This window comes from Pteropus alecto, unplaced genomic scaffold, assembly GCF_000325575.1.
Source record: "Pteropus alecto unplaced genomic scaffold, ASM32557v1 scaffold21, whole genome shotgun sequence".
NCBI classification, from domain to species: domain Eukaryota; kingdom Metazoa; phylum Chordata; class Mammalia; order Chiroptera; family Pteropodidae; genus Pteropus; species Pteropus alecto.
In genome coordinates this window covers 5,152,708-5,172,136 of record NW_006436282.1, presented here as the reverse complement: position 1 = coordinate 5,172,136, position 19,429 = coordinate 5,152,708, and the positions used below count along the sequence as shown (strand labels likewise).

At 35.3% G+C, this 19,429-nt stretch overlaps 1 protein-coding gene and 1 pseudogene across 4 annotated transcripts in view; one reads left to right on the top strand and one right to left on the bottom strand.

Moving 5' to 3' along the window:
* UMAD1 (UBAP1-MVB12-associated (UMA) domain containing 1) overlaps nt 1-19,429 on the bottom strand; it is a 184,040-nt gene that overhangs the window by 67,880 nt on the left and 96,731 nt on the right. The window lies entirely within an intron of this gene.
* On the top strand, nt 13,158-13,263 carry LOC112479892 (annotated as a pseudogene).

Sequence of the window (19,429 nt, the reverse complement as noted above, 5' to 3'; positions counted from 1 at the left end):
TATGTAGTGCTTTTCCTCAAAAGATTTTAAGCAAGTATTTTTTTCTTCCTTTAAAGAAATTGTGACAACTTTGCGAAAGGAATCTCTTTACAACAATGTTACGAAGGAATAATTTTGCTAATTTAACAGGTGAAGAAAATAATGAAAAAGAGATCTTAAAGTTCCCAGTACCACAAAATGTCTACATGGTAGAGCCAGCATACATACTAAACTCTATCTAGGTTCAGGACCCACATTCTTTCTAATATAAAACAGTTCTCTCTAGACTCTCTCCATGAACAATATCCACCTTCAAAATGGCATATTGTCATGGGCAAATGGGGTCCATTTCTTGTCTTAAATTTCTTCTTTTTTTGCCCCCTTTTTGTGAATGTACGGAATTAGAATAGACAGTACAATGTCTATTTCTGGGTTTGTTTCACTTTACCAGAAATACACTAACCATTTTATAACACTGGGCAAAACAAACTGAATAAGACATGTAACAGGGTGCCTCCTGAAGCAGTTTTGTATTGGTTTTTAAGCATGACATTGGTGTAATTATTTCTGTCTCTGATGTTACATTTCTATTTTCTCTTAAGGAACTGGAACCAGTTTTACATCTTTCTAATAAAAGCACATCACTTTACCTCCATAATTTCCAACAGTTCATTTTTCAAACTAAAAATCTTGTAGTTAAAACACAGAAGCAAATTTTGATCTTATCTTGACTACTGCCCTCCATCCCTGCTTCCAAACCCATTTTATAAGTGAAATCTGGAACACAGTGTCCTTATTGTTCATTCTCACTCTTACCTCCCAGCCCCAAAGCTTAACAAACACCCACAGACACACACCCTCTAGTATATGCCTTTTTGAAAACATAATTTCTATTCTACATAAGATAGGATTCTTAAGATCTCATACTCCAGCTCTATTGTCATTAAAAAGATAGTGAATTCTTTTTATTTTGACAGGAAATATGTATTTTAATAACACCGGCCTTGGTTTACAGACCACTTAGAGCAAGTTACAACTATCTGTAATTGATCTGACCTAGTTTCATTTTACAAATTAGACAAGACAGTGCAACCAGCTTGCTTTTATAAAGATTAAACAAGACCCTAGTCTCTTCAGCAAAACTACCATCTCAAAACAGTACAGTTCACTTCTAGAACAGACTTGGCCAGTGAATATGTATATCCACACAAGAGATTATGCACCAGACATTCTGCTATTGTTGCTGATACAGGCACAGAGGGTCAATAATGTGGATTAACTAGGATTAAAGTATTATTCTGATTACATTTGTGGCTCAAGATTCTAGGTACTTTAAACATTCTTAAAATTAAACAAAAAAAAATCTACAATTCAAAATAAATAAAAAAGAAAAAAACACATTTAAAAGTTAAGAAAATTATGAGTAAACTAAGAAAAAGCTTAGTTTTATTATATATGCAGCAGCATGCATGTACATAACCTAAATATATTTTCTCACCTCTGGTGATACATAAGACAATATGTGACACAAACATGTGTATCTCACATGTACACATGTAAAGGTTTCAGATAAATAAATGGCATAAGGGATAGAGAATCATGAAAAATATTCAGAACAGAAAAGTATCTGAGAATACAAGAGAAAAAAAACAAAAAACAAAACTGAAAGATTTTCATTTTTCCCTTATTTATTCTTGTTTATTTTCTATTAGTATTTTAAAAGTTTCTTCCCAAACTAGTGTATTCCTAAAATAGAAGATAGAGAAGTAAAATGGAGAATGGCTAAGAAAAGGGAAGCTTAAAAAATGAGTGAATGGAAAAAAATAAGTTTAGAGTGATATAAATGGTAAATATGTGATTTTTTTCCATTGTATGAGTAATTTACTTAATGTAATAACAGGTTATTTTCACATTTTAAAATTATTAATTTTATGTTTAACTCTGTGACTTGCTTCTTTGCTTCTTTATTCAAAATACGAGGCTAGAGAAAATGGTTTAGATTTGACCAACGGTAACTCGATGCATAAAAAAAAAAAAAAAATGGAGTTTTGCAAATGATCAGAATTATACACTTTTAAAATAGTTTTCCAGGTTGCTGTTTTTCCATTTCTTTATTCCAGATATCAATTTCTCCCTTTCTGAATTTAGAAAGTAAATGGTCCAAAGCCCAAACAAAAAAAACTATTAGCTCAGTAAGGAGGATAAATATAAAATTAATATATAAAATTCAATAGCTTTCAAATAACTAGTTATAAAATATAATGGAAAGAAATTATACAAAACCAATAGCCACAAATATAAAATATTTGGAAATAATTTTTTTAAACCAGGTGCTGTATGAATAAACCTATAAAATTTTACTGAGGCACATTAAAAATACTTGAATAATTGGAGACTCATTTCTGGATAGAATTATCTACATATAAATATGTCAATTCTTCCCACATAAATGTATAGAAATACCAATAAGGTAATTCCAAATAAATCCCCACTTTTTTTTCCCCTGAATTTGGCAACATATTTTAAAGTTCTAGTAAAAATTTTAAAAGATCAGATAATTTTTGAAAAAGAATGGGGGAGGATGTTCTGCCCTATACACTACTAAATTTTCAAAAATCTAAGTTAATTAAAACTAATGAACTAGAAAGAAAACAGATCAATGACACAAAAACTCAGAAACAGATCCTAGGATATAAAAAAAAATTTAATATATTCAGTACAAGTCAATATAATTTTATTAAATACCTATGTGTCAGGTACTGTGTTAATAGGAACGTAAACTGGTATAATCTTTCTAGAAAGCAATTTGGCAATCTGTATCAAGAAAGAGTTGATATCCTTTTAGCCCGCAAATGCACTTCTAGAATTTCTTCTAAGGAGAGGTCGGAAATTATTTTAAGTATTTACATAAAAATATCCATTATACGGTAATTTCTAATAGTGAAAACCTAACAAAAAACAAATTAATAAATTAATACGGTAAATCCATAAATGGAATAATACACAGCCATTAACATTATATGTTCAAAACATTTATAGTCACACAATAGAATATTGTATAACAAAGAGAATAATTAACTATAACTGCACATAACAATATAGGTGAATCTCACAAACATTTTAGTGAAAGAGCAAGACACAAAATGTACACACTATATGATTCTATTTACATACATTCCATACACATATAATAATCTATGTTGTTAAAACTCAGAATACTTTTGGGGAGTTGAGTGAAGTGACTAAAAGGTATGGGTTGGGAGGAGATTCTAGGATTCTGAATTTCTATTTCTTGATTGGGATGCTAATGACATTTTATGAAAAGTTACTGAAAACGCTAGTACATGTTTCTGTACGTATGCTATTCATCAGTAAAAAGTTTTTCAAAATTAATGACATGGAAAAATGTCCATAATATTAAAGTAGAAAAAAAGTCACTCTACAAAATTGTGCATAAAATATAGTAGAAAGAAAACAGAAAGTTGGGGGTGTAAGTTGGGAGATTGGGGCGAATTAAGGTGAATTAGTAAGAGACAGAAAAAGAGTGCCTGGTATCTTGTAAGAGTAATTTGTTAGAAAAGCTTGGTTCGAAGAAGCAGAGATGGTGGTGGCTTGAGAGTATGTGGAGTAAAGGGGGATGGTTTTACAAAGGAAAAGTTTGAACCTGTTTAAGTTCTGATGGAAGAGTCAGTAGAGAGGGAAAGGTACTGGAAATAATCAGAAAAAGCAATAATTTCCCTTCAGCAGGCTGGTAAATATATACAAAAATAAGCAACTTAGAAAAGGAACAGGATGTTTTTGAATACAATATGTACACAAAGCAGTTCTTTTTCATACAGCTTTGCAAATTAATGTGTCAAGGGACGTGTCCATTTTCCCCTCTGTGTATATCCATTTATAGTTTTGCAGGAGGCCTTCAGATTATCATAGTATCTTGATTGGGTTGTTGTTATAAGAGTTTTAGCCAGAGGATAGCCTCTCACTTTAAAATACTTCAGGCCAAAATAAAGACAAATTCAAGTGAAGAACAGGTCAAGTACAAGGACAGCAAGTCTGGGGTCGAACAGTATTTCTACCACATTCTAGCTGTGTGACTTGAGGCAAGTAATTTAACCTTGCTGTGCCCGAGTGGCCTCATCTAAAATATGATGACGATAATAAAAACTAGATAAGAGGCTTAATAAGATCATTCAAATAAAATGCTTAGCCCAACATGTGGCACAGAGGAAAACCTCAATACTTATAAATTTCTATCATCGCTTTTTTTTTTTTTGAACTGGGAACAGAGTTTCTAAGATGTCTGCAGATCTAGAAATAACAAAAACCAAAAACATAATAGGTGATAAACACAGTCCTAATACACAGTAAATAATCTAATTAAAGAATATGCTTTCTCTCAGCTTTTTAATTTGAAAAATGTTATGTCTATAGGAAATTTCAAAGAATAGTACAATGAACATTCTAGATTATTCGCCCTTCACGTAAGTTCACAAATTGTTAAATTTTGCCATATTTACTTTCTATTCCTCTCTCTCTCTCTCTCTCTCTCTCTCTCTCTCTCTCTCTCTCTCTCTCACACACACACACACACACACACACACAGATGACCAGTGTTGAAGAAGCCAAGACTCCGATTAGTTGGTTCATTCTATAGAAGAACCTACTCCATCTATTTGCCATGTGTATAAAAAGCCAGCCTTTTTCAGAGAACCTGTATATTGTATAAGACATATTATGTAGTAATATTAAAGCTGCGATAATTGCAAAGATGAAAGGAGGAGCAAATAAAAAAGATATATTTTCTTCAATGCTCCCTTGGGAAAAGTAAAGGGTCTCGGAGCTCTATTCTTAGTTCTGTTAATAAGGAGAAAGTAAAGGCTTTCATCAAGAGGCAAAGAAGCCTGACAGACCTGGATGAGGGCTAGAGCTAGACATGTTACTGAATAAAGTTACTAGCAAAGGACTTTGAGAAATATCCCTGTGTGTGCACAGGTATTTCTCCCTTACCTATACTGAACAAAACATTTAAATGAAGGTTCTCCACTCTCTTTAAGCATCAAGTTATCATGCATATCTGGCGGTAGACCAAAAGGACACAAAATACTTTGTCTTGAGTAACTATATACCTGAAAATGTATTCTGCAGATTTTAGGTTGAACCACATAAAATGTTTTCTAGTTAAAAAGTCAATATTGGCAATTTTGTATATTCACATATATTTGTTCCAGTGGGAAATGTCACATGTACAAGGATATACACTGCAGTATTGTTTACAAAAGTGGAAGTCTGGAGATAACCTAAATGTCAATAGATAGGGGAGCAGTCGATAAAGTACGGCATGACCACACAATGGAATATTATGCAACTGTCAAAAGAAAACGAATTAAGAAGCTCTCTATGTACCACCTGGGAAATTTCTTGAGATACATCATTAAGTGAAAAATGTATGGTACAAAATATTCAGTAAACTACCTTTTGTGTAAAAGCAGGGAGAAGGGTAAAAAGATATATTTGCATTTGCTTATATATACATAAAGAAATTCTGAGAGGATATACAAGAAATTAATAATAGTTGCATAATTTCAGGGGAGTGTGAACTGTGCAGATGGAAGACAGATGTTGGAGGAAGACTTTTAGTGTATCCCTTTCCGTGTGCATGTGAACCAATTGTATATGTTATCTAGTCAGAAAATTTTAAGTAAAAATCTCTGGGAAGAAAAGTTAAGGTATTAAATGTTTAGATGGTGAAGCAGAAATTGGAAAACGATTCTTGCTATGTCTTCTATCTACAACAATGCAGTTAAGTTCTAATCATCTCTATGACAGCATACTAATGTTTACATGGTAACCATTAAGATATAAAAAAAATGATGATTTTTTTGGCATGCTATCTTTGTGTTACCTTAGAGAACACAATAATTTATAAAAGGCATTTATTAAAAGAAAATTTGATTTTGAGATATTTATAATATATATAACATTTATTTATTATATAGTTGCAAAAAATAAAAATTCCTGTGAATATTTCACCTAGTTTTCCCCATGATAACCATCCCCAACCACTAATCTGTTCTCTATCTCTAAAACTTTGCCATTTGAGAATATCATATAAATGGAATATTATATAAAAGGAATCATACTGTATGTAATCTTTTGAGATTAGCTTTTAATAAGCTTTTGCAACCTCAGTGCCCATATTTCATGTTCCCATATGCTCTTTTTAAGTCAGGGTTATTGAGAGATAATTTACATGTTGTAATATTTATCCTTTTCAGTGTGTAGTTATATGAGGTTTTTTTATAGTTTCATGACAGTATAATTAATGCATAACAAACTGCACATTTTCAAGTGTTGGATTTGATCAGTTTTGACATCTGTATACATTTGTGAAAGCATCATCACAATCAACATAATGAATCTATCTATCACCCCAAAAGATTTCCTCCTGTTCCTTTGTAATCCATTTTTCCTAAACCACAATCTCATCCCCAAGCAACCACTTTGCTTTCCATACCCACAGGGTTGCATTTTCCAGAATCATACAGCATGTAATTTCATTTCTCTTGCATAAATACATAAGAGAGGAATGGACGGGTCATATAGTAGGTATATGTTTAACTATTTTAAAAAACTGTAAAACTTCCAAAACGGCTGTATTTTACATTCCCGCCAGCAATACATGCAAGTTCCAATTCCTCCATATCCTCACCAACATTTGGATCAGTTTTGATTTTAGCCATTCTAGTGGGTGTAGTAGTATCTCACTGTGGTTTTAATTTACATTTCCTTCATAACTAATGATGTTGACCACATGTGTGTGCTTGCTTGCCATCTATATATATTCTTTGATGAAGTATCTATTCAAATCTTTTGCCCGTTTTTTAAAATGAGGCTGTTTCTTATCACTGAGTCTTGAGAGTTCTTTATATTCTGGATAAAGTCCTTTATCAAATATGTGTTTTGTAAATATTTTCTCTCAATCTGAGGCTTTTTCCATCTTCTTAGCAGTGCTAAAAGGCACTGCTTTTGAAAGAAAGCAGAAAATTTTGATGAAGTCCAATTTACCGATTTTTTTTCTTTTATGGATCATGATTTTTTTCTGTTATATTTAAGAAATCTTCATCCAAGGTCACAAAGATTTTCCCCTACATTTTCATTTATCAGTCTTAAAGACTTAAGTTTTATATTTAGGTCTATTACCCAATTTGAATTAATATTTATATATTATATGAGCCTTGTACAGAATCCTAGGGAACATCTGCTCTTAGGGCCTGAAGCAAAGAGAAAAGCAGTCAGTGAGAGAGTTGGAAGAGAACAAGCAATGTACTGACACACAGAAGCCAAAGAGGGAGATGGCTGCAAATAAAAGAGTTAAAGCTGTCAGAGTCTTTATGGAGCGTTGCATGAGGACCAATGGAAGCAAACAGAGTAATAGTCGCTGGATTTAACAAAATGAGGTCGGTGGTGGTCTTTGAGACATCGGTTTCAAGACAATGACAGACAGAAGCCAGATTGAAGTGGATCAAAAGAAAGCATGGATGGTAAAGAATAAAAGCTTTAAATCACTCTTTTGAAAATTTCGGCAATGAAAATGAAAGAAACACATAGGACACTGAACTCAAAGAGTTTCTTGACTAAGGAGAAGGACCAGGTAAACAGAGATTAAAAGAACACAGAAAGATATTAGATAATTGATGAAGCAAGGTTTGAGATGAGGTAGGATGAGAATTTGTTAAGACCACAGTTTACCTTTTGCAAGGAGACAGAAAGTGAGAAGAAAATTGGATAAAAGCAGAGACGTTTAGAGATGGTGGCTAGGGAAACACAAGGACCTGGCTCAACCTTCCTGGCAAAGTAAGGGAGGCATTGATCTACTGAGATTAAGAAAGGAGGGGGAGTTCTTGAGGAGTATAAACGGGTTTAAAATTGGTGTTGTGAGGGAAGTGGTGGCTTGGGAATTGAATAGAGATAAATAATGGGCTTATCAAGGAGCTCTGACAGCACTCCTAGAGAACGAATATGTTTGTAAATTTTAATATTTCCTATATTCCCTTTCCTTGGCTGCCAAGAGTTCCAAAAAGAAAGACACAATTGGATTGTCGTTCCATAATTACACTGCAGGACTTCGCTACCTACAGCACTTGCGCTCTCTTTTCTAAGACTCACAACCTGTTTGGTATGTAGAACAGGAATTGCAGTTCCACTTTATACATGAAGAAACAGAAAGTGAGAGAATGGCTTTCCCAAAATGCTCTGCTAGCTGGGACTTGAATCCAGATCTTTTGATTCTAATTCCAGTAATCAGAATTTCCAGTAATTTCCTGACTGCATCATGCTGCTCTCTGTCTTCAATGCTCTTCATCACCATTCTTAAAACCTGGACTTCTGAAAGTTCCTTAATTGCTATTCTACCTTTCCAATCCACCCCACGCTCTCCTCCATTCACATTCCTAAACCCAACTTTGCTCATACTTTGTAGAGGGAAGAGTCTGCAGAAGAGTTTGGGGGCACATGAAGGCTCAGTTTGCAAACAGAAAAATGAACTCTCAAGCTGCAGCCATGCTTTGCCATTTAGAATGAATTCATGCCCGATTCTCAGTGTTTTCTTCAGGCTCTGGTGAAGAAAGACACAAGGAATCAGGAGAGAGCAGCCATCACAGAGTGAAGGAAATGACAGTTCGGGTTCTGGAAAACACCTAATGTAGGGCTGCAAGACTGGAACCTGCTAGAGCTTTGGGGCTACAATTCCTGCCCACCCTTCTCCCTCCATCCAGCTTTCCAAATTCCCCTAACTGAAGTAAAGCCCAAGAGTCTCCCCTAGAAAATCATCAATGTATGATAAATTCTTAGGGCAAACCTAAACCTAGCGCCTTTATTTTGCCTCGGGTGAAAATTTTGGTTTTTAGTGTGTTGGGCAATCAGTATAAAAACTTACAATGGGTGAGTGGTAAGAGTCTTGGTTACTTGTGAATACAACAGTTTTTTGTTTTTTTTTTTTTAATTCAGCTCCCTCTGACCTTGTAACAGTTATTTTGCTACTGTAGACTGTGATGCAAATTAAGGCATTTCTATTCTTATTTCAAAGTCCACTGCATAAAATAAGTATACGCTTTTCAAAGCAATTGACAGCCTAATGTTCCACATTGAACTACAACAAATCAACACGTCACCAGATTATTTCATTATTATTTGACTAAATCATTTAAAAATTTATCAAAAAAACTGTAATTTTCATGAACTCTCATAGTTTCTGGTCTTAAAAAACAGATACTTCTCCTAATATTGCAAATTATATACAAAGCAAGTCCAAAAAGCAGCCTCATATTTTTTTTCTACAAAAGATCACTAATTTTTTAAATGCATGAGTTAACGTAAATATAACTGTGAAAGCAGACCTCTCACAAGCTAAATCATCCTACAACCTGTACTTTTTAGTTGGCACTGGTTACAAAACCAATTATTCTGTAGTAGAGCATCTTATATTTCCAAGAACTAAATGATATTGTGAAACAGCAAAATCTAGTAGACCAGAATTAGTGATATTTCTGCTTTTAAGCACTAAAGGAAACAAAGACTAAATTTAAGGTGAACCCCCAACCCCCGCTCCAGCCTTTTTAAAGGGCTGCTTCTGTTATATTTAATCCACTTTCACACAGTTTTTCTTAATTACACTACAGCTGTCTGGTAAGGCACAACTGACCACTTCCATCATGAAAACAAACTGTACCCCACCATCTAAAGTTCTTGATTAAAAAGCGAATGTTTTTGTGAGCCCAGAGAAAACGGTGCAGCTGCTCCATTTCACGAGGCAGGCACCTCTACTCCATTCAGCTGTGAAGAATGGCAATGACTGTAAATTGTTCTTCCTGATCGGTTCCACAATAAAAACAAACCACACTACTCTCAATTTTTCAAAGCCAATTTTTTTAAGCCTCCAGTACACTAGAAACAAGAGTTGTGTTCTTCTGATTCATGGCCTTTGATTTCTACATAAACGTCCCTGTATGCATGTAAAAACAGGTCCCTGCAGGATACTCACAGAGACTGTATATATTAACTTACCAGATGTACCAGAAGATAGAAACGCCATCAGCCTACCTTTTAAAGCAAGATGCTATTTAACAGCTTAAACTGCCTGTGACTAAAGGATGACTGTAAAGAACATACCGTATGTGGAGAGGCAGGCATTAGGTGGTTCATGAGAAAGCTGCAGTGTTCACAAAAACTACAACAAATGGTTTTGAACTTGAGTTTTAATGCTCTTGGTTAAAATCCATACTGTGGAATTAAGGTCAAGTCACACATCTGCATTTGCAACTAAAACACTAGGAATCTGATTAAAAGCTAAAATTATTGTTAAGAAACTTCTAAATGTTCCCAATTTAATCACTAGCTCAAACAACATTTATGGTTTAAATGTGATCTCCAAAGTATATTCTCAAACACTTATTAAAAAATGTTTGATCACATCTCCCCTATATTTATATAAATGTATAATTTACTTATTTACAAACAGAGCACTGTACTAATATCTAATACACATTCTAAAACATATGCAAAAATAAATGGTTCGTTAAGGATGGAATAAAAATAATTTATAAATAGAAGTTTTAAGACTGTCTCTGCACACCTCCAATGGGCCCTGTTGTACAGCTCCTGGGGCACTGCCCACCTCTTCCCCATCTTCCATGGAGACCCTAAATGGACCCTCACCTTGGCCATAGCTAATGTGAGGCCACGCTGGTCTAAGAATTCATTTGGATGAATTCTCTGATTGCTGTAAATTTCTACCCCTGCACCCAAGAAGATATTTTGTGGAAACATAAGGCTATAATCTAGTTTAGAACAGCTTTCAATTCTGACTCACGACTAGAGTGTTGCAATGGAACTTAAATGCGATCAAACGTTATGGAGATAAAAACAAGAAAATATTCAGATTTGTGAACCCCCATTTTGATGGCAAAACTTCTGGCATGAAGCTACCAATGATTCCTCTCTAATACAAATAGCAATCGATATCGCCCACATCGACAAGTAGGTTTCTACTGAAAACAACAATCTGTGGCCGCTGCAGTGATTGCACACACAACTGTGCTGGTCACCAGCCTTTCCATGTGTCTCCTATTGACACTTTATGTTTCCAAACTATCTGATTTACAAACCCATTCTTTCCAGGAACACTAGCAATATGTGATTTCAGGCAATGGAAGTTAACATCAAGTGAAGACTCTTTGTTTCCACTGAGCCCTGTCAATAATGGTACGTGTTAGATATTTATTAAGTCTACACGATTTTGCCAGGTTTGGCTAGAAGCTGGTCATACAAATATCTTCGTCCTCAAGGAGCTAGAAAAAAAAATCTAACAAAAATTATCCTTGCACAGAAACGTCTTTCTTGCCTTCTTTCTCTCTGACCATTTGTTCTCAGTCTCCTTCACAGGTTCTTCATATTCTACCTAGTCTCTTATTCACCTAGGTTACAAGACACACCTCGTTTCATTGCACTTTGCTTTATTGGGTTTCACAGGCTTTGTTTTTTTTTTTTGTTTGTTTGTTTTTTTTTTACAAACTGAAGGCAAGACCCTCTACCAACGAAAAAATTATGACTGGCTTTATCACAGGACTCGCTTTGTTATGGTGGCGCAGAACCGAACCCACAATATCTCCGTCGTCTGCCTGTATTCTCTTCTCACTCCACCTCTAGGAGAGCTTATCCAGCAGTATAACTCAAGACAGACCAATATGCCTTTGACTACTAAAGTTATTTCTAAAGCACACTTTCTTGAGCTACAGACCACACTTCCCATACTTCCAACTGCTTACTTGATTTCTCCAACTGAATGCCCCAAGAGCACTTCCAAAGTCTGGCCAATTTTCTCTCCTTGACACCTCTCAAAACTTGTCTGCTCCTCTCCATGGCCACCACTTTAACTCGGCACCATCCTCACTGAGCTTTTCCCTCAAATATCTGCCCTCCTTGACTTTCTCTTCCACATCACAGTCAGAGCCATATTTCTAAATACTCTGACCCTTTCCCTTGCTTAAATAAGGAGAAACAGAGGACATCCTGAGGAAAAAGAAAAGTCAAAGAACAGAATCTTAAGGCTACAAGAGATTTGAGAATTTTATAAGCTAAAAGGAAAGAGCCTGTGATAAGGAAGAAAAGAAAAAAAAGGATAAATAGAGCAAGGTCCCACAGCATCGGGCAGTCCAAGGGCCTTGGAGGAGGGTCTGCCTCAGAGGCAGAAAGAAAGGTTATAAGGATGGCTGGGATGGGGGTGAGTCTGGATGTGGAGGGAGGCAAGCTGAGGGAGCATAAGCCAGGTGTTACCTATTTCCTTGGAAAAATGATGAAGGAGATAGATTATTATATCCTTTTAAAGGAGGGGGTCATGACAGTTGAGTTTCTGAGAAAAGATGTTCCAGTTTGGAATAGTCACTATGGTTAATTTAAAAAGCAGCTGATTAGGAGTAAGTCTGAAAAATTAAAAAGAGAGGCAAGTCATCCTGAGTGCTGAGCTGAGGCTGGAAATCATAAATCTGTACCTGAGTCAATCAGCACAGCACAGGTTGCAACGGTGGTGGGCAGGAGAAGGGGGAGGAGTATGATTATGGTGCTAACTGGCTTTAAATCACCTACAGCTCTCAACACCCACCTTCATCCATTGAGCTCAGTTTCTCCCAGGCCAGTGCCATTTCATTCCTCTTCCTCTGCTGGAACCTGTGTTCCAACCATAATGAACATGCTATACCATTTCTAGAACCTACCATGCTGTCAGAACTCTGTCTTAGGACATGCTGCTTCCTCTTTATTAATGTGTTTCTCTCTACCCCTCTCTACTTCCCTCCACTATCTATGGAAACAAAAAGGAAGACTCCAAAATAAACTTGATTGGCCAAGGTCAGCAGGCCAGTATGACAATTAGCTGGGTACACAGTGAGCACTCTACAAGCATTTGATTGGTGAAGGGATCATATGATATGTAGGAAAAACCCATCCTATGAGGGAGGCAAGTTCTCTACAGGATGTCAAGAGAAAATAATGGTATCTCCGCCTCCCAGCCGCATCGCGTGTAATGAACTTATATAGCATTTCTGAGGTCCTTCTTTCCATAAACGATTCATTCTAAAACTTAAAATTCAATACTTAAAGTTCTCTACATCTTTAAAAAAACAGAAGTCTACAGCCATGCTACCCTGAACAAGCCCGATCTCATCTGATCTCGGAAGCTAAGCAGGGTCGGGCCTGGTTAGTACTTGGATGGGAGATCAGGTGCTGTAGGCGTAAAAAAATTAAAAAATAAAAAAAAATAATAAGGGATTGTAAGCTGACAAGGTCTTTGCAATCTTTGAGGTCAACCAAGGGTTGCCTCGCCTAAAAAATAAAAATTTTTTAAAACTTAAATAAATAAATAGATAAATATTGAAAGGCACTTGTTTTTTTGAGATTTTTGTGTAAGTTAATGCCACTTAAGTCTCCCCGACTAACAGACACACATTTATGGAGTTTTCACTGAGGGTTTCTATATTTACAACTATTTTTCTTAGCATGTAATTCAGAAAGACAAATGAGTTTCTGGGACTCATTTTGACTGGTATGCCCAAATGTGCAAATTACAGGTATGCAGAAGCTACATTTCTGGACAGATGAATGAAAAGGGACACTGGTCTTGGTGTCCCTGCTCCTCCTTTCCTGACTCCAAGTTCAGAAATTCACAACGCACTGGTCTCTTTAGTCACTACCCAGTCTTGCCCCCTCCTTTTAATCATCTCCAGCCAGCACCACAGAGATGAAAAGGTACTAATTAATCACTCACTCATTAATTTAATAAACATTTACTGACTACCTAATACGTTACAGACATTAGGGAAAATATAAAGACAAATAAAATGAGAAGCTTACAATCGGGGAAGGAGAAAAACATATACAATTATTAAATACAATATAGTAAGTGCTAGAATGTAGGTATGCCTTTATTCAACAAATATCAAACACCTAATATGTATACCTGGCACTGTTTTAGGTGCTGAGGACTTAGCGGTGAAAGAAACAAGAAAAAACAAAGAAAAAGAAAGTTGTCCTCAAGGAGTTTAATAAACAAAGAGCAAATGAGCAAAGAAAATAAAGGCAACACAATGAAGGCAGCAATTCTTCCAGACCAAGCAGAGAGCACAGGCCTTGCCAGAGAATCTGCCATCGGCTGATCCTGGAGGATGAGCACAAAGGTAAGGGCAGGAGAAGATGGTCCAGGAAGCAAACGGCACAGGCCTGTGAGAGAACAGGGTGTGGAGCCAGAATGACAGAAAGACTTGCTCCAGCAAGAATCCCAAAGAGAGGGAAGGCAACCAGAAATACTGCAGTGAGAAATCAGGAAATCCAGCTCCAAACGTGAGGTTGGCAAAATTGTGCTCTTTATGGAAAACGAAAACGGCTTTTCTGTTTCCACTGTTTTCCAGAGGTAAGGAAAAATAAAATTTTGTATGCAATGAATTTGACTAAATTTTCATTTTATATTTGATAAATTTACCAGGGTGCTAGGTATAAAAAAAAAAAAAGAAAGAAAAATATTAATTAATCAACAAATAAGCAAGCAAACACAAGTAAGGACCAAAACAAACTTCCAGGTTACTATCTGCTGGACTTAAAATGAAAAAAGAAAATCATAATTAAAAAAGCTAGTATGTTGACTTTCATATTCAGAGTACAATGTGTGTGCTACACAAATTGGTATTTACATATCTGAAAGAAAGCAAATTACAACATGAAAAATCAAGAAGACAAATAAGAAAGCATATATTTAAGTATGAGAAGGAATAGAGCATAGAGCCTGGGAGCCAGACTGCCTGGGATGTCACTGCCTCTTGCTAGCATTGTAACTTTGGGCAAGTTATTTAGTCTGAGCTTCTTCCTATGTAATACAGAGGCATAATAATAGTATCTACCTCAAAGAATTATTTTGAGGGTCAGACTAGTAAATACATGTAAAGATCTTTAAACGGTACTTGGCAACTAAGCATAAACTGTTACTGGGGGGTGGCGGATGGGGTGGTTATTGTTTTTATGATCCAGAGCTGAGTACTTACTCTGGAATCTATATGAGCTGCTGCTGATTCCTGGGAAGTTGTTTTTCCTCTTATTAAACTATATGAAAATGCTGCTTTATTAATGAAATAATTCTAGCTACTAATACTCTAGAGTTGAAACCTAAAATCAGCAAGCATGCTTAGCAATGCAAACTGTTTAATCCTACTTTTGGTTTAGAGCTTAATTTCTTGGAATGTTCTCTATTCACAAAAAATAGCAACAGCCATCTCTGAAGCAACACACTCATGCTATCTTTTTAAGGTGACAGGATTTTAAAAGACAGAACTTGAAATAGTTGCCTAGATTTCACCAGACCAGAGGTTCTATGAAAACAGAGTAGGCAAGAATGCTTATAGGATCCACCAGAGTATAAATTCCACTAGACTGTACGTTTCCATGAGGGCGGGGACTTTTGTTGTGTTTACCAATGTATCACCAACATCTAGACCTGTACTGGAACATGGCAGGAGCATATTTTTGAATAAATGAACAATGTGGTTGAAAATGAACTGTCGCGATCCTGAATGATCAATTACACAACTGTAGGAAATTACATCTATATTTAAATGATGAAAAAAAGGAATACTAGGTAAATTTTTAAACAATCACACCTTTGAGTTTTACGTGAAGTGCTGAGTTTACCCTCAACACTAACCAGCTCACAATATACGAGGGGAAAAAATTAAGCACCTCCGAGTCCTTGTAGATTGCCTGAAGAGAGTTGTATGTTTTAACCAAAGCAGCACCTGCACCATTTAGAAGAATAAATTCAACAAGAAATGGTTATGAATCTATAAATTATACAGCTTTGGGGGTTCTGTCATTATGTGAGCAACAGCAAGTGTTTTCTGGACTTGCAGCTGGTGCACTATTTCTAAACTGCATGAGGACTTATTTTATTCACGACAAAGTTTGAAACCTGAGGCAATATCAATTTATTAATCAGATGAACTTTAATGTTAAACAGCAAAAGTTTTATTTTCTAATATAAATTGTTGGCCTGCAGATATAAGTAACAAATAGTATGTCGTTGAGCTTGCCTGTGATAAGCAATAACTTGTAGTAAAAAATATTTTTAAAAATTGATTGAATTTGGGAGGGAGAGATTACTAGGGCTGAGGGTTACCACCCCTCTTAGCCTCCACTCGCCCACCCCACAAACATATCCTGCCCTTTCTCTGAAAAAAATAAAAAAAAAATTGATTGAATTTAACTACATATGTACCATGAAAAAGAAAAAAACACAAGTTTTGCTACTTATTGCAAATTTGCTCTTTTATAATCTGATGTCCTGACATAATCACAATTTTATTAAAATGAGAAAATTTCTACTTTTGGGTTCTAACTGCCATATTTGTATTCTAACATGCATCTATCCCAAAAAATGACCAGAAGGCTAATTCTGATTTAAATTATTATTCCATATTAAAATAACTTGTAACTGAGAACTGTTCTACCATTTATTTTACATGTGTATGTAATATACGTAACATATATAATACATATTATATATACACTACTTTCTCAGTTAAGAATTTAATAAATATTCAGAAAAATATCCCTAAGATAATAAGTGTGAGAAAGATTAAAATTTGGTGTAGGGCATTTTATTCCTAAAACTTAGATGGATAGATGTGCTTAGTAAATGAGCCTGTAAGAATCCTAGGTCTCCTTCCAGCTACCAGCATTCTTTTCTAACAATCGAACTCACACTTCCCCAACAGAATCTACGTTAAATTCACATCAACCTTCTTTTGGTTCTACAACTACCCTGTGCTCTGCAGTACTCTTCCATGACGTCGCCCCTAACTTCCATCCTCCTATGGTTCCTGCTCACTCATCTGTTAGGGTAAGTGCCCCTGAGTATACAGCACTTCTTGACTTCCCACTTTATTAACTGTTTAATGATCTGTCTCCCCAACTGATTGAAAGCCATGTGGGCAGTGATTTTATGTGTCTTGCTTATCACACTGAATCCCCAAACCCTAGCACAGTGCCTAGCAGAGGGTCAGAGCTCAATAAATATTCATGAAACATAATTTCTCATTCATTTAACTAAAATTATTGCCCACAACAGAAATGCGAGTTTTGTAAGGCCAAAAACCATGCCTCAACCATAATCCTCAGTACAGGCCTAGCCGAATCCCTGACACAAAGATAACTCAAAAAGTCATTGACACGTCAATAAAAGATATCAATTCAATAACCTAAATGATTCTCAATTTTAAAAGGCAACTTTTAAGGCTTTAACATTATTACAAAAGCTATAAATATTATTAAATTTGCTCAATGCAACTAATTTATCATATGATTTTAAATAAGAAAGTGTCAAAAATAGAGATTTAATCTAAATTAGAAGTTTTTGTGAGTCGTCAATAGTTTCTGAGATAATGGTATGATTTTATTAAGTATTAATATTATTATTCAGCACTGGAATATTATGCAAGAAACAAAAAGAATATTTTGAAAAAAAGATCTTCAGAGTTTGGCTACTGGAAGGGACAAATACATAAAGAGAAAAGTGGTGAGAGACAGGATATGAATGAGGGGTAAAGGAGTTCGGGCTTTTTGATCAATGAGATGCTTTCCTTGCTAGCATAAGTGGAAAGCTGCGTATTTACTGGATTTGAGAAGAGAAGGCTAGGAAGAGTGCTTCAATAATTTAAGTGTGAGAAGCCAAGACAACATCTGATTTGATGTGTTCTTTAAAAAAATTAATGACAGTAAGAATCAGAACAAAGAAGTGTCATCAGTAGCAGGCAGTAACAGCTCAAGCACAAATAGGTTCAGGGCTGAGACAAGATAGCAGGTATAGACAGGGAAGGCGTGTTTTCAAAGGAAACAGAAGGCCAGTTGCAGAGATAGGATGTAAACTAGTCAAAGAAATTCTAGGAGCCAAGATCAAAAAGGTAGAAGGAAAAAGGGCAGGGTACCCTGGCAAAGACATATGAGTGGTCCTAGAGAATAAACTCTGAGCCATAGATTGTAAACAGTGAGGCAGAGTGATCTGACCAGTATAGACAACATTAGAAATATGACCTCATTGTTAAGACAAGCTGCTTCCAATCAATTCTGGCACTGTCACCTACCAGTGAACTCCAAACTTACCTTAAGTGATCCAGTTCCCATCACTTTTTTTTTTCCAGACACTCTTGTGCAACCTGCACAACTGGCCTATATGTTGAGAACTGCCTACAAAAGTGTTCACATTACTCCAAGCTTCCATGGTCTCAGTTAAATCTAAACAAATTTGTCTTCCAACAAATTGTTTATATCCATCATATAACTTCATATTGTTTTGTTACTTAATTAAAGAGAAGATATTTATTTCTAAAGTCTTTTTTAATTAGGTCAGTTCTTCCCTATTTTAAGCATTGTAATTTCTATTTTCCAAATTACTAAAAATATTGATGGCTACTGGTTTGGAATTCCTTACATTGGTAAAAGACAAACATGTTCTTAATACTGTCCACTTGTAAGAGGTTTCTGCTTCCCTTCTTTATTGTAATGAGCTTGCAAGATTACTCCCCAAATGGCAATGGCTCTTTGTGCCTGCCATATCCCATTACAACCTCATACCTACTTTGCTGTCTGATATCACCTTGGCTCCCTTTCAGCATTACTAAGCATTTCCCCCCACTGAATATCGATTTCAGATTTGCTCTTAGATGTATTAGCTTGCATTTCTAAAGCTGAATCTCACTTATTATTTCCTGTGGTACTTCTAAACCTTTTTAGGTATCTTGGTGATACTTCTCTTATTTCACTATCTGAGATGCTTCCCAATTGACTATCATTTGTAAAATTGGTTGACACACTATTCATTTCCAGTTTCAGATTTTTAATGAAAATGCAAAGGAAAACTAGGTACTGTGCCTTTACAAAGAAGTTGCATTTCACCTTAGTAAGAAGAATACATTTCTTTAATAAGAGTTGCAAATTATCAGGTTATTAGGTCAGTAAACCCAAATTGTTTACTTATGATACAAAATATATACTCAAAATTGTGTGACTAGCTTTAAACAAAAAATAATTTTTCAGTAGCATTTATTTTTATTTAATGTGTATTCTTGGTTCAATTTCACTCTTTGAGATTGAGTTAATGTCAAGGTACCGATTATTTGAAAAGAAACAAAAGTAACATTTTTGGTTAAACTTCAAATGTTAAATATCTTTAAATTTCTAAAAACCCAACGGTCTTTGGCTCTCTAATGACTGTAAGAATGTCATTGGTTTTAACTGAATAAAGGGCACTTAATTAAACAGCAATGATCCATTCAATATTTTAAATAATACCTCATTGTATTTATGAGTTATATTTATTCTTTCTTATTATGCCATTTATAACTTTTTCTCCTGTGCTCAA